The sequence below is a fragment of the Staurois parvus genome, unplaced genomic scaffold (assembly GCF_062004578.1).
Source record: "Staurois parvus isolate SC_StPar_1 unplaced genomic scaffold, SC_StPar_1.0 ptg000282l, whole genome shotgun sequence".
Lineage (NCBI taxonomy): Eukaryota > Metazoa > Chordata > Amphibia > Anura > Ranidae > Staurois > Staurois parvus.
Genome location: NW_028318078.1, coordinates 3,758,450 through 3,772,871, shown reverse-complemented (window position 1 = coordinate 3,772,871; position 14,422 = coordinate 3,758,450). Strand labels below are relative to the sequence as shown.

At 39.8% G+C, this 14,422-nt stretch overlaps 1 protein-coding gene across 3 annotated transcripts in view; it reads right to left on the bottom strand.

The window, feature by feature from the left end:
* CACNA2D3 (calcium voltage-gated channel auxiliary subunit alpha2delta 3) overlaps positions 1-14,422 on the bottom strand; it is a 1,248,789-nt gene that overhangs the window by 790,193 nt on the left and 444,174 nt on the right. The window lies entirely within an intron of this gene.

Genomic DNA, 14,422 nt, shown 5'->3' with positions numbered 1-14,422 from the left:
CTTTTGTAAAGATTATTTATCCAGGTCATGGTATAACTAGCAGCAGTTAGTCAAATTCAACTGGACTTGTTCTATAATGTTAAAAATGTTACTCCGCCTTTTCAAGGCGTTTCCTCACTTCTAATGTGCCAGGAATCTACCCCAGTATTTATAGCCACATGGATAACTTGGTCATCTTAATGCAATCACCATGGAATGTGTCAAGGCAAATGCTGATCGTCCAGGAAAGGGGTTTTGCCAGGATTGTAAAAGAGCAAGGGTGCCTTTGGGTCCCTGTGCTAGACTTGGGCACTAGGGATGAGTGAACATGTGGGGGTTCAGTTCATGATTCATTCAGCTCGGCATGGAGTCCAAAAATTGCAAACTTAAAATCAGACCCCATTGAAGTTGGGGGGGGGCAAATAATCAATTGCCATTTTCAAGAATAATAGGCAAAAACTTGGCAACATAGGGCATAGGAAACTGGGTTCTGTCATGGGGAACAGTGTACAGTATGGAGCGGGTGCATTTTTTAATACGACTTCATGGGCAACATGGAAAATGCACCAATCCTTTTAATGATTGTACAGAATAGTGGGCAGTGTTCTCATGGGCAGTGTCAGGGAGCCAGCAGCAGATTATTTTTAATTAGGGAAAATAGGCCTAACTAGGGAATGCCTAAATGTTATTATATTTATAGGGATAGGGAGTACAGTGAATGTGAGTGGTGTAATACGAGATGGTTTAGGTGCACAATCTTCTCATACTTATTGTTTTGTCTTTCAAACAAAGCAAAAAAACCTTTTGTATGAGCTTTAAGCAACAACTGCCTGATACTCACTAATCTCCAAAAGCCTGCAAGTATAATTCAAAATAAATAAAGAAAACACCCCATTTAATAGAAGAAAAGTGGCTTAGGTATTAACAGATGAAGAGTTTATCAATCAGTTGTTGTGGACAGATATTGCTCCTTAAAGGGACTTTTGGATGTACACATCTGTGCACACTGAGGGGGAACATAAAAATGTACCCCAGCACTGCAACGCAACACTGTCATATAACCAAGAAAAGACTACAATCTTGATATAAAAGTTTTTGCTTGGACACTCTGGGGGAGCTTTACTAAAACTGGTCTACTCAGAATTGGGTGCAGCTGTGCATAGTAACCAATCAGATTCTAATGTAAAGCTTATTGGTTTGTATTTAGAGGTGCACCAGATTTTGCACTCTCCAATTTTAGTTAATAACCCCATCTGTGACAAACAGGGGCCAAAGGTCTGCCCCTGATTCTAAAAATCTCCTGCCTGTAAATCACAGTGCCCATAAATATTCAATTTTGGTTTTCTTAGAAAAGGCTTTTAAAATAATTACATCCAGTGATATTTAGGAAATATCCCCTGTGAAAATACACATGTAGTTGATCATAAGTGAAATGCAGGTGGACAGAGAAGGATTGTGAAAAAAAAATCAAAACAAAAATAAGCAAATAGGCCCTGTGAAAAAACACATGTAGCCTGTTAGAAGTGAAGTACATTTGCACTGGAGCTGTTTGTGAAAAAAAACCTGCAGCCAGCAATGATTAGGAAATATGCCATGTGAAAAAGAAAAGCAGGCTGCCATAACTGTCTGTCCCTGTCCACATGCCACAACGCATGTGGACGGGGACAGGCTGTGAAAAGCAATAAATTGCAGCCAGCAAAAAAGGAAAATATGCCCTTTTTAAAACACACATTCAGCTTGTTATGACTGTAAATATTGCATGTGGAAAAGCTGTAAAAAAGCTGCAGGACACACATCAGCAGCATTTGAATAAAAAAAAGTACCCCCCCATGCCGTACCCCAATTCCCTAAAATACACAGCATTATGTTACCTAAAAGACATTCAGTAAGGGTTTACATCTAGTTTAGGAAACAAGTGCCCACAAATCCTACACTAATCTGTCCCTATACACTTTTTTCTGCAGCCCTTCCTAGGCTCCTCTCCTTAGTAGAGATTTTGAAGCAGACAGTGCTTCCTGTTCGATGTGCTGAAAACCTCCATAGAGAAACAGAAGGAAAATGTAGGGAAAATAATACGTCTCATTTTATTACACATAGGATATACTGTATCAGTAGCTATGGCACTCTGGTAAGAGGAATGAGCAGATATGGGAATGTGAACTTCGTTTTACATACATACTGTACATTTAATATATTTTGATTATCTGGATCATAATGACCCTTTAAGGCGCTATATAAACTAATACAAAAGCAGCATGCTGCAGGTGGTCTGAATTTACATAATTATTATCATAAGACCAAAGCTTCCTCCCATTATTTGAGAGTAATGGGAGCTGTTTAATGTAAGAGTTTGGAAAGTTCACTGATTTCTTTTAATGCAGTAAAACTGTCAAATTCCGAGGCAAACACAATACAACAGATGTTAGATGGGTATTGGTTACATTAATGTTTCATATAATATAAGCCTGATTGTCTTTGTTACTTCTCGCCCTCGTCTGACATTATTCTGCTGCAAATCACAAAACATTTATTGTAGATTATATTGTGAAGCGACATCTAAAATGTCATCTGGAATATTAGAATAGAATCTGTAGAGCTCATATCTTATTTTCAGCATGAATTGACTGCCAGTTCCAAAAGATTTAAATATAAATTATGCAAAGCTCTACCTTAAAGAGCAAGTGAACCTCCTTAAAGAATATACTTCATGTTTGATCATTTTGATTGCACCCTCATTTTTGCATCCTTCATTTTACTTGAAGATAGTGAAGTGTTTATAGACAACCAAAAAAAAGGTCAGCCTAACACATATGTCTAGCCAAAAACTTTTTACCCTGCTTTAAAATAGAGTGTGGAGAGGGTTAGAACCCTGATGGATTTTTATTGTTACCCAGGGCTCCTTTTGGGAGATTTCCTTTTATTTTCTGTCCTGATGACATTTTACCTGTCAGGAAGTGAGAGGAAATCTTTAACAGCAACACAAACAGAAATAAAAATGCTTCTCTTAGTAGAATAGAAGTCTAGAACCCTGTCAGACTTTTATTTCTGTTATTGTCCCTGTTGCAGATTTTCTCTTGCTTCCTGTCTGGAGAAGCCGGCGTCAATAGCACAGGAAGTAAGGGTAATATCTCTAATAGACATACACTCTGGCCCTTTCTCATCTGCCCTGGCATCCCTTTAAAAAGTTCTGAATACAGGGGAAGGGGGGTGAGAGACAGGAAAGACCATCTGATCACTGTGACCACTGTGATTGGTTGTCACATGATCAAGAGTTGATCCCACTGGCTACCGATCATTAAAGGGCACCAAGAGCTGTCTTTCACAACTCAGTTGTTGGTACCAAGATCTGTCATTTACAAACACAGGCTCCTCAGCGACACATCTATGAAGAGTGTGGGCATTTAAGTCCAACCTTTTGCAGCCACACATATTTGTTAGGCTGGCCATTCTTTATGCAATTTTTCTTTCCTTCGACCAAGGCCAGTGTTCATGAGGGAAATCCTTTCCCTGCGCTATGGTATTGGCTGTGGTAGAGATTTCCCACCTTCAGAATACAATGATCATGCTGCCAGCTATAGTCAGTGGAAGTGTTCGTGCAAAAAAAACCCCAACAGGCTGGTTGTACCGAAGTCAATCAACAGATCTACTGTAGTGCAACCAGCCTGCACATAGATCAAAATTCAGCCAGTTCCTGATGAACTATCCAAATTTTGATCTATCTATGGACAGCTTTAGGCAGCTGTAAAGATGTTAAGGGCGAGGGGATTAGAGTGATTACTGATTAGGGCATTTGGGTGGTCTCTACTGCTAATCAGCAAATTTCAATTTTTAGATGCACAACTCTGGGCAATGTTGTAAAGCTGCATTGGCTTACAAGGCTTACTCTTGTTCTCCTAGTCCGGATGCCCATGTGCAGGAAATTGCAAAAGGCAAGTCCGAACACTGACTACAGTGCTATTAAAATAGATTGAAGCATTTTTTAAGAATAATGAACTGTATTAAATGACTCTTTAATATTTGCCTATACTTGAAATAGCCAGAGGGTCAGCATGACAGCCAAACACAAACATTTTTAAAAGGGGAGGTTAGTAATGTGAGGCCATGTATTTCTTCCCAGTATAGGTTTGCTTTCAAAGATGATTCCATGGATTATAATTATAGTTTTACCATTCGACCAGATTATTCTACCCAAAGTGACAATAATGTTTATGTAAAATTATAAAAACATCCTGCTATAATTAAGCCAGGGGTTTCCTTTAATTAAAAATTATTTAATAAAATAAAATGGTCTTTCATATTACAACTTCAAAGACATTTTAAACCAGCAAATACATTTAGAAAATGTTCTGAGAAGTGTGACACTTCAAACAAATGTGAAGCTAAAATTGATACTGGCTTGTGGTGGCTAACCATAGATTCACACTTCTCACATCTATATGGAGAGTTTGCAATCAGGTGACAATTTTGTCAGCTAGCTAGCCTGTCTATACTTGAGATAATAGAGTGCTGAAATACTCAGAACGACCAATTTTAGACCAGACTTGCTGTCAGATAACTGCCTCTAGACATCTTTACTTGAGTGCTCTGTAATGGCTCAGTTAGAAAAAGCTGATCTAACAGAGGTAATCAAAAATCTCTTCAACACTCTGCCCAGCAAACAAACAGATCTGAAACCTCTATGCACAATAGAATAAAAAATAAATAAAACTTTTGTAATCAAACAAAATGGATTATATCAATGATATACTGTATATATATATATATATATATATATATATATATATATATTTAGTTAGTTTTGTAATTTAACTTATTATTATGGGATCAACTCTAACCCTTGTGATATGTGCTGTTACATACAGGTGAAACTCGAAAAATTAGAATATCATGCAAAAGTTCATTTACTGTATTTCAGTAATGCAACTTAAAAGGTGAAACTAATATATGAGATAGACTCATTACATGCAAAGCAAGATAGTTCAAGCCGTGATTTGTCATAATTGTGATGATTATGGCTTACAGCTCACGAAAACCCCAAATCCACAATCTCAGAAAATTAGTTTATTGTGAAAAGGTGAAATGTTCTAGGCTCAAAGTGTCCCACTCTAATCAGCTAATTAAGCCATAACACCTGCAAAGGGTTCCTGAGCCTTTAAATGGTCTCTCAGTCTGGTTCAGTATGAATCACAATCATGGGAAAGATTGTTGACCTGACAGTTGTGCAGAAAACCATCATTGACACCCTCCATAAGGAGGGAAAGCCTCAAAAGGTAATTGCAAAAGAAGTTGGATGTTCCCAAAGTACTGTATCCAAGCACATTAATAGAAAGTTATGTGGAAGGGAAAAGTGTGGAAGAAAAAGGTGCACAAGCAGCAGGGATGACCGCAGCCTGGAGAGAATTGTCAGGAAAAGGCCATTCAAAAGTGTTGGGGACTTTCACAAGGAGTGGACTGAGGCTGGAGTCAGTGCATCAAGAGCCACCACACACAGATGGATCCTGGACATGGGCTTCAAATGTTGTATTCCTCTTGTCAAGCCGCTCCTGAACAACAAACAACGTCAGAAGCGTCTTACCTTGGCTAAAGAAAAACAGACCTGGTCTGTTGCTTAGTGGTCCAAAGTCCTCTTTTCTGATGAGAGCAACTTTTGCATCTCATTTGGAAACCAAGGACCCAGAGTATGGAGGAAGAATGGAGAGGCAGACACTGCAAGATGCTTGAAGTCCAGTGTGAAGTTTCCACAGTCTGTGTTGATTTGGGGAGCCATGTCATCTGCTGTGTTGGTCCACTGTGCTTCATTAAGTCCAGGATCAACGCAGCCGTCTACCAGGAGATTTTAGAGCACTTCATGCTCCTTCCGCATTGAGGCAGTAATTGCCAAGGAGCTTTATAGGGATGCTGACTTCATTTTCCAGCAGGACTTGGCACCTGCCCACACTGCCAAAAGCACCAAAACCTGGTTCAATGACCGTGGGATTACTGTGCTTGATTGGCCAGCAAACTCGCCTGACCTGAACCCCATAGAGAATCTATGGGACATTGCCAAGAGAAAGATGAGAGACATGAGACCGAACAATGCAGAAGAGCTGAAGGCTGCTATTAAAGCACCCTGGTCTTCCATAACACCTCAGCAGTGCCACAGGCTGATAGCTTCCATGCCACGCCGCATTGAGGCAGTAATTGCTGCAAAAGGGGCCCAAACCAAGTACTGAGTACATATGCATGCTTATATGTTTCAGGGGTCCAATATTGTTCTATGTACAATCCTTGTTTTATTGATTGCATGTAATATTCTAATTTTCTGAGATTGTGGATTTGGGGTTTTCATGAGCTGTAAGCCATAATCATCACAATTATGCCAAATCACGGCTTGAACTATCTTGCTTTGCATGTAATGAGTCTATTTCATATAGTAGTTTCACCTTTTAAGTTACTGAAAAAAATGAACTTTTGCACGATATTCTAATTTTTCGAGTTTCATCTGTATGTACTGGAAGCCACTTAGCCATGAACTGGGACCGAGTTGTGCTGCCAAGGTAGTATGAATAGTCAGTGGGAAACTATGCTGGGTAGCGTAGGCTGCAAAATATGCTTAACAGTTGGGCAAAAGACTCAGAAACCGATCAATGCAATGAGGAGAAAAGTACAGTGTCAATCTACTGGTAAGCTAAGCAAGGGGCTGCCATCTACGTACTTGGAGGCTCCTGGCTTGACCTACCAATAGATTGTCACTGTATCTTTCTCTTCAAACTTATCAAACTAAAGGGTTGAATAGGTTCAAAAGACCTCTGAGCCATGCCATCATATCAAAGAGAAACAGTGACTATACTGATCTGGTCAAGTAACCCCAATACCTCCAGGTGTGCGGAAGCTGAAAAACTAAGTGAATATGTCAACTGGTTTTCCAAGCGTTTGTCCCCTCCTTGCTTAAACCTACTGATGACCCTTTCCTGTAGGAATGACTTAATTTCATTTAGGGTGAGTGTTCCAATATAGTGTAACTAAAGTTAACTATTAAAAAATTGTGAACAGACAGGGACTTTTTTGCAGAAGAGTTTGCAGTCCCCTATAGAATATACATGGAGTTACATTCTCACACTCTGCCTGTGTGCAGGAGTGATATCATCCCTCTGTGTGCCAACAAGAGAACAATAGAAGGCACCTAGCTCTAATAACCTAAAGAAGAAAAAACTGTAATACCATAACACCACTCCGACAAACCAAGACTGCTGAAGACTGGCAGACCTAAAAAGGCAGGGGGAATCTGTTGGCATTATTAGGGCACTTTGTGGGCACTAGACCAATGAAACTAAAGTAAATATTTTTACCTTTAGGTTTGGTTTAGGTTTAGTTCCACTTTAAGTTGTGAAGGTAGAATAAAGATGATGGATCTGATGCTTCCATCTTAAAAACCAAGCTTGTTGTACCAGCTCAAGTATTCTTATTATAGTAGGTCCCCTGTTAAATTGTCTCTTAGTAATGAAAAATATAAGAAAGTATATGAACCAAAAAACAATCAGACACTTTGGGGTAGATTTACTAAAGCTGGAGAGTGCAAAATCTGGTGCAGCTGTGCATGATAGCCAATCAGCTTCTAACTTCTGCTTGTTCAATTAAGCTTTGACAATAAACTCTGGAAGCTGATTGGTTTCTTTTCACAACTACACCAGATTTTGCACTCTCCAGTTTTATTAACTTAACCCTTTTCGGTAGAAATCAATGGAATTTGCCATTTTTTACTTTACACTTCTAATAGTAATAGTACTGTAATAATTTGAAACACTCTATTCCTTTACAAGAGCTTTTTGTTTGTTTGTTTTTCAATGACAAGTTTGCTTTAAGAAGGATTGTAGAAGGTAGTTACACTTAAGATTTATAAGTTTATAACAGAAGTTATACATAAGACTTACAGTATACGTTTATAAAAATATTACATTAAAAACCAACCTAAATCATTTAAAAGTTGGATTTCACATTTGCCTGTTTTTCTTTTATTCGGCTAGGAAATTTATTATCATCATGGATTGTTAAAAAAATTATATTTGGAAGATGTCTTACAGACTATACACCTTTTTGTTTCATTTATATTTTTATGAAACAGCATTTATTTTACTGCAGCTTCTGATAACGGTTACAAGGATCAACTAATCTCAGCTGGATTTTACAACTATAAAAGCTATTGTTTAACATGTACAACTGAGAAATGTTCACAGACCTTTACCAATTCCTTACAGATGGCAACATTGATCCATCCTGAATGGGACTATAGTACCAAATCATCGCTGTCATTACTTTACTTGAAGCCAAGGGCTCTATGAGATTTTTGATGAAGAACAACAATCTCACACAAGGTTGCAGAGGGGTCGCTGAGATGAAGATTACCAATTGATCAGTGTTAATGGACCGTAGTAACAATAAACAACAAAAGGCTATGCAAAGATATTGCAGCTTATGGCGCTCCGGGGAACAGAACAATTCCCACTACAAACTAACAAATAGGTCAGACAAGTGGAAAAACAAGAGCACTGATTTTTAAGGAGGCTCTGAAAACAATAGAGGATATTGCAGTAGGCTGCAAACAAATATACAGTATATTATATACAAGCAAAATTGTAATATACTGCAGCTTACCAGATGTGATGGGCCCATTAATTTCCTTTTTTCCTGCTCATACAGAGTGATATCTATTGATCCTAATGGAAATGTCCTTGTAACTTCCTGTCTACTAAACTAAATGCTTAGTGTTATCAATTATCCTGGCTATCTTCTTTGAACAGTACAGCATGTAAGGGTTGTTACCCTGGGACATGGATTGCATTACTGGCAGGATCACTAGGTGACAATAAAGGGAAAAAGTGCCTAAAGGAAAAAGAAAGCTAAGCAGCCAACACACCTAAGAACTAATAAGCTGCAATATATAAAATGTTTGGCTTTAGGTTTAGATGTGCTTTAAAAGAATTTAATTGAACAAGAACATTGTAAAAAATAAAACATATGGCACAAAAGGGTAATTTTACTATATAAGTTTGGAACCCTACTACCAACTACAATCTTCAGATCCATGTCCAACAGCTGAAGCCAAGTTTACTTTCTACTGGATCAGCACAGGCACATACAGTCAGGTCCATAAATATTGGGACATCGACACAATTCTAACATTTTTGGCTCTATACACCACCACAATGGATTTGAAATCACCAGAGCATCACCAGGGATGAAACCCAGTCTATGCATTCCAGACTTCAGGCTGTAATTGACTGCAAAGAATTTGCAACCAAGTATTAAAAAGTGAAAGTTTGATTTATCATTATTATTCTGTCCCATTACTTTTGGTCCCTTAACAAGTGGGAGGCACATATGCAAACTGTTGTAATTCCTACACCGTTCTCCTGATTTGGATGTAAATACCCTCAAATTAAAGCTGACAGTCTGCAGTTAAAGCACATCTTGTTTGTTTCATTTCAAATCCATTGTGGTGGTGTATAGAGCCAGAAATGTTAGAATTGTGTCAATGTCCCAATATTTATGAACCTGACTGTACCTTTCCCAGTAGGAACCAATGATGAACCTATTTCCTTATAGACAATTAGACCCTTTTCTCCATTATTACCAAGGAGAAAAAGACACATATATACTGTGGTGTCCGTTTATGACATAGAGAATAGCTGCGATTCCATGGATTGCAGCTATTCTCTGGTCATTCACAGTTTATGACACTCAGGAGATCAGTGGAGAACATGTTCAGCCCTTCACTGGAGATCTGTGTTCTCCCTCCAGATTCTCCAGCCCAGAGCTGGAGAATCGGAGGAACTGCAAACTAAGCAGCAATAATTTACCTCTGCTTAGTAAACTGTTCTTTTACTAGAATCTCACAAAATTATAGTAAAATCAGCCATTTTCTAGCGTTTGTAGAGCATTTTCCAGCGTTTGTAGATCGTTCTCCCTTCATTCGTTCTACACGGCTTCATAAAAGTCATTCACAGGAGAACTGTGTTTTTCGAGAATGCCGGAGAACTGAGCAGCGATCTATCACTGCTGGTTCATAAACGGACACCTGTACCAGGTAGCCCATATTTGGCTAATTAAATCCCTGTAGTTTTTTGTGTCCTTTTCTTTGAAATGGTTGTGAATATGAGCCTTTGGAAAGAGTCCCAGGGGTTTAGCCATCTCTGTGTGTTCACTGCAACCCTCTGAACTCACATTAGAGCATGGAGGATATGCTGGCCAGCACAAAATCACATGAAAAGGGGCTTCAGTCCTAGCCAGGGACACCCTTCAAAATCCAGTTGCATTTTCTGTAAATGGAGACTCGACATTACACAGCATGCAATCCAACAGAAAACAGAAGCCAAGGACTAAATTGTGTATGTCAAGCTCAAAAATAATTACAATTTACAAAGCTTTTCTCAATCTGTAAAATATTCAAAACATGTTCACACATTCGACTAATAGTTTCTGTTTCCTATTCTTGTAAAATTGTCATTTAGTTAGCTGTAAAGATTAGGAAACAGTCTCCTGCAGAAATGACTGATAATAAATATATGTAAATGGCACAAAATTCGACTAGGTCGAAGGGAGAAAGGGATAAGTGTTTAAGCAAAGCGCATGTGAACTGTCTGAAGATAAACACTGACTTATAATAATAGTTTGCTACAAGTTCATCAGGAAAAAGAGCCCTCGGGCAGAGCGTTAGAGAATTTTTAAACTGCAAAAAAACAAAAGGAAGAAAATGAGCTCAGAGTGAATTAACTCTGTGTGATAGAGAAAAATTAAATGCTAACAGCTTGGGGGGAAAAGTGGCATGCAGCTCTCATACAGATCACCAAGAGCCAAGACAAAGAGCTACCACTTAGCCAAGTTCAACCTGTCACTTTACAACAGCCAGAACACATACGAGGAAAAATGACTGTCAATCCGTTATCTTACGGCTTATGACAGTGGGCATACCCTAACTTCATTACCTTGTCACAATATCAATCAGGCCATGTCAGTGTTCAATAAACTTTATTGTTCAAAATAGTACATACAACCCGTCAGTCTCCTCTTCCTGATTTGCCGATCAACCAGCACAGTTACAGAGAAGAACTATATTACCTTGCTGGCAACCTCACCAGTCAAAGTCCATTCACACCACGTGTGTTTGACTGCAATGCTCAATGCAGGCCCAAAGAAATGGTAAGCTGAAATCTATTGGTTCCAATAGGCCCAGTACAATGTATTGTGTTGGTTTTTGCTGGGTGAAAAGGGAACATGCTGCATTTAAATGCAGAGAAACATGCTGCAATGCAAATTAAGAAGAAAAAAATAGAATTTGGGCTCCAATTGTAAACCAAACAACAACAAAAAAAAACATAATTGTACTGTCTTTACATGCACATGAACTTTAATGGCATCCCGGTCTTAGTTCGTAGGGCTCAATATTGAGTTGACCGACACTTTGCAGCTATAACAGCTTCAACTCTTCTGGAAAGACTGTCCACAAGAATTAGGAGTGTGTCTATGGGAATGTTTGATTTGCCTTCCAGAAGTGCATTTGTGAGGTCAGGCACTGATGTTGGACGAGAAGGCCTGGCTCGCAGTCTCCATTCTAATTCATCCCAAAGGTGTTCTATTGGGTTGAGGTCAGGACTCTGTGCAGGCCAGTCAAGTTTCTCCACCCCAAACTTGCTCATCTATGTCTTTATGGACCTTGCTTTGTGCACTGGTACGCAGTCATGTTGGAACAGGAAAGGGCCATCCCCAAACTGTTCCCATAAAGTTGGGAGCATGAGATTGTCCGAAATGTCTTTGTATGCTGACGCCTTAAGCATTCCCTTCACTGCAATTAAGGCCACGCCCAACCCCTGAAAAACAACCCCACACCATAATCCCCCCTCCACCAAACTTTGGACTTGGCACAATGCAGTCAGGCAAGTACCATTCTCCTGGCAACTGCCAAACCCAGACACATCCATCAGATTGCCAGACAGAGAAGCATGATTAGTCACTCCAGAGAACGCATCTCCACTGCTCTAGAGTTCAGTGGCAGTGTGCTTTACACCACTGCATTCAACACTTTGCAATGCACTTTTTTTCATTCCATGAAGCTCTCTAGGCACTGTTGTTGTGCTAATCTAAATGCCACATGAAGTTGGCGACCTCTGCACACTGTGCACTTCAGCATGCGCTGACCCTGCTCTGTCATTTTATGTGGCCTAACACTTCGTGGCTGAGTTGCTGTTGTTCCCAGTTGCTTCCACTTTGTTATAGTACCACTAACAGTTGACCGTGTAATATTTATTAGCATGGAAATTTCACAGATGGACTTATTGCATAGGTGGCGACCTATCACGGTACCACGTGCATTGTGCATTCAGCCTCAGTCAATACCATGGCCATGTTTAACATTTTTTCATATGCCTAGGGCACCAAGGTTTAAGAGTACAGGCTAAACCTACCCCTAGTCTTAACTTTTCTTTGTTTACCTTATTTTGCTTTGCCACCTACAAGCTCTTAACTCTTAAAGCTAAAATCCTGCCTAAATGCAGACACCACAACATGTCTTTTAGTTATTTTATTCACCAGAATAGCCTTTTCTGTGTCCCTCTCAGATTTGATTTTATTATAAGGGGGCTTGGCAATTTCTGGCCCCGCTAATGGCCATCTACCTGTTCAAAGAAAGTGCCCATACTAAACACTAAGGCAGCCACCAGAAGCAAATTATTCACCCAGGGTTGTATCTTACATAGGGCTATGGATTCACTGTGTATGCTGACCAAACATGGATTTTTTTTTTCAATCAGCCATTGGGATGATTAAACAAAATTTAAATGGATCCCCCAATCCACATAAGTAAGGGGGATTGAAGAATCCTTCCCGCTGTGCTATTGTGTTCTCACAGTGGGGCTCCTCCACTGTCAGAATGCACTAATCACTACTGCATCTTATTGCCTGCAGGTGCTGATTGAGTGAAATTTTTCCAATAGAATTGTTTGAGACAAGTCAGCCATTAGATCAACTTCTGTTGAGTGGGATGAGTTAAAATTTAGGAGGTTCAGCAGATTTTGTCTGAAATTCGACCAGCCTAACAGTGCTGATTGACCCAATGCTGTCACATGGAGTGAGTCACATGTTCCTCCCTACCTGGATATCTCATTCAACTTCTGGCACTGAAGAGAAGGGTAGAGGAGTAAAGAAAAGGTAATTATACAGTTGCAAGAAAAAGTATGTGAACCCCTTGGGATTACGTGGAGTTTTCCATGAATTGGGCATAAAATGTGCTCTGAACGTCATCTAAGTCACAACAATAGAAGAACACAGTCTGCTGAACATAATACTACACAAACATTAGATGTTGCCATGGTTTAATTGCACATAACATGTAAACATTCACAGTGCAGGGAGGAAAAAGTATGTGAACCTTTGGACTTAATAACTGGTTGACCTCCTTTGGCAGCAATAACCTCAACCAAACGTTTCCTGTAGTTGCAGATCAGACCTGCACAACGATCTGGAGTCATTTTGGACCACTCCTCTTCACAAAACTGTTTCAGTGTAGCAATATTCTTGGGATGTCTGGTGTGAATCACTCTCTTAAGGTCATGCCACAGCATTTCAATCGGGTTGAGGTCAGGACTCTGACTGGGCCACTCCAGAAGGCGTATTCTGTGCTGTTGCAGCCATTGTTTTGTTGAATGACTTGTATGCTTTGGGTCATTGTCCTGTTGCATCACTCATCCTCTGCGGAGCTTCAGTTGGCGGACAGATGGTCGTACGTTTTCCTGCAAAATGTCTTGATAAACTCTGGAATTCATTTTCCCATCAATGACAACAATCCGTCCAGGCCCTGAGGCAGCAAAGCAGCCCCAAACCATGATGCTCCCTCCGCCATGTTTCACAGTGGGGATGAGGTTTTGATGTTGGTGTGCTGTGCCTTTTTTTCTCCACACATAGTGTTGTGTGTTCTTCCCAAACAACTCAATCTTGGTTTCATCTGTCCACAGTATATTTTGCCAGTAGTGCTGTGGAACATCCAGGTGCTCTTTTGCAAACTTCAAACGTGCTGCAATCTTCTTTTTGGGCAGCAATGGCTTCCTCCGTGGTGTGCTTCATGTACTCCATTCTTGTTTAATGTTTTCCTGATTGTAGATGTGTCAACAAAAATGTTAGCATGTGCCAGAGATTTCTGTAGGTTTTTAGCTGACACTCTGGGATTCTTCTTTACCTCATGCAGCATTCTGCGGTGTGCTCTTGCAGTCATTTTTACAGGACGATCACGCCTAGGGAGAGTAGCAACAGTGCTAAACTTTCTCCATTTGTAGACAGTCTGTCTTACCGTGGGCACATGAACATCAAGGCTTTTGGAGATACTTTTGTAACCCTTTCCAGCTTCATGCAAGTCAACAATTCTTCATCGTAGGTCTTCTGAGAGCTCTTTTCTGCAAGGCATGGTTCACATCAGACA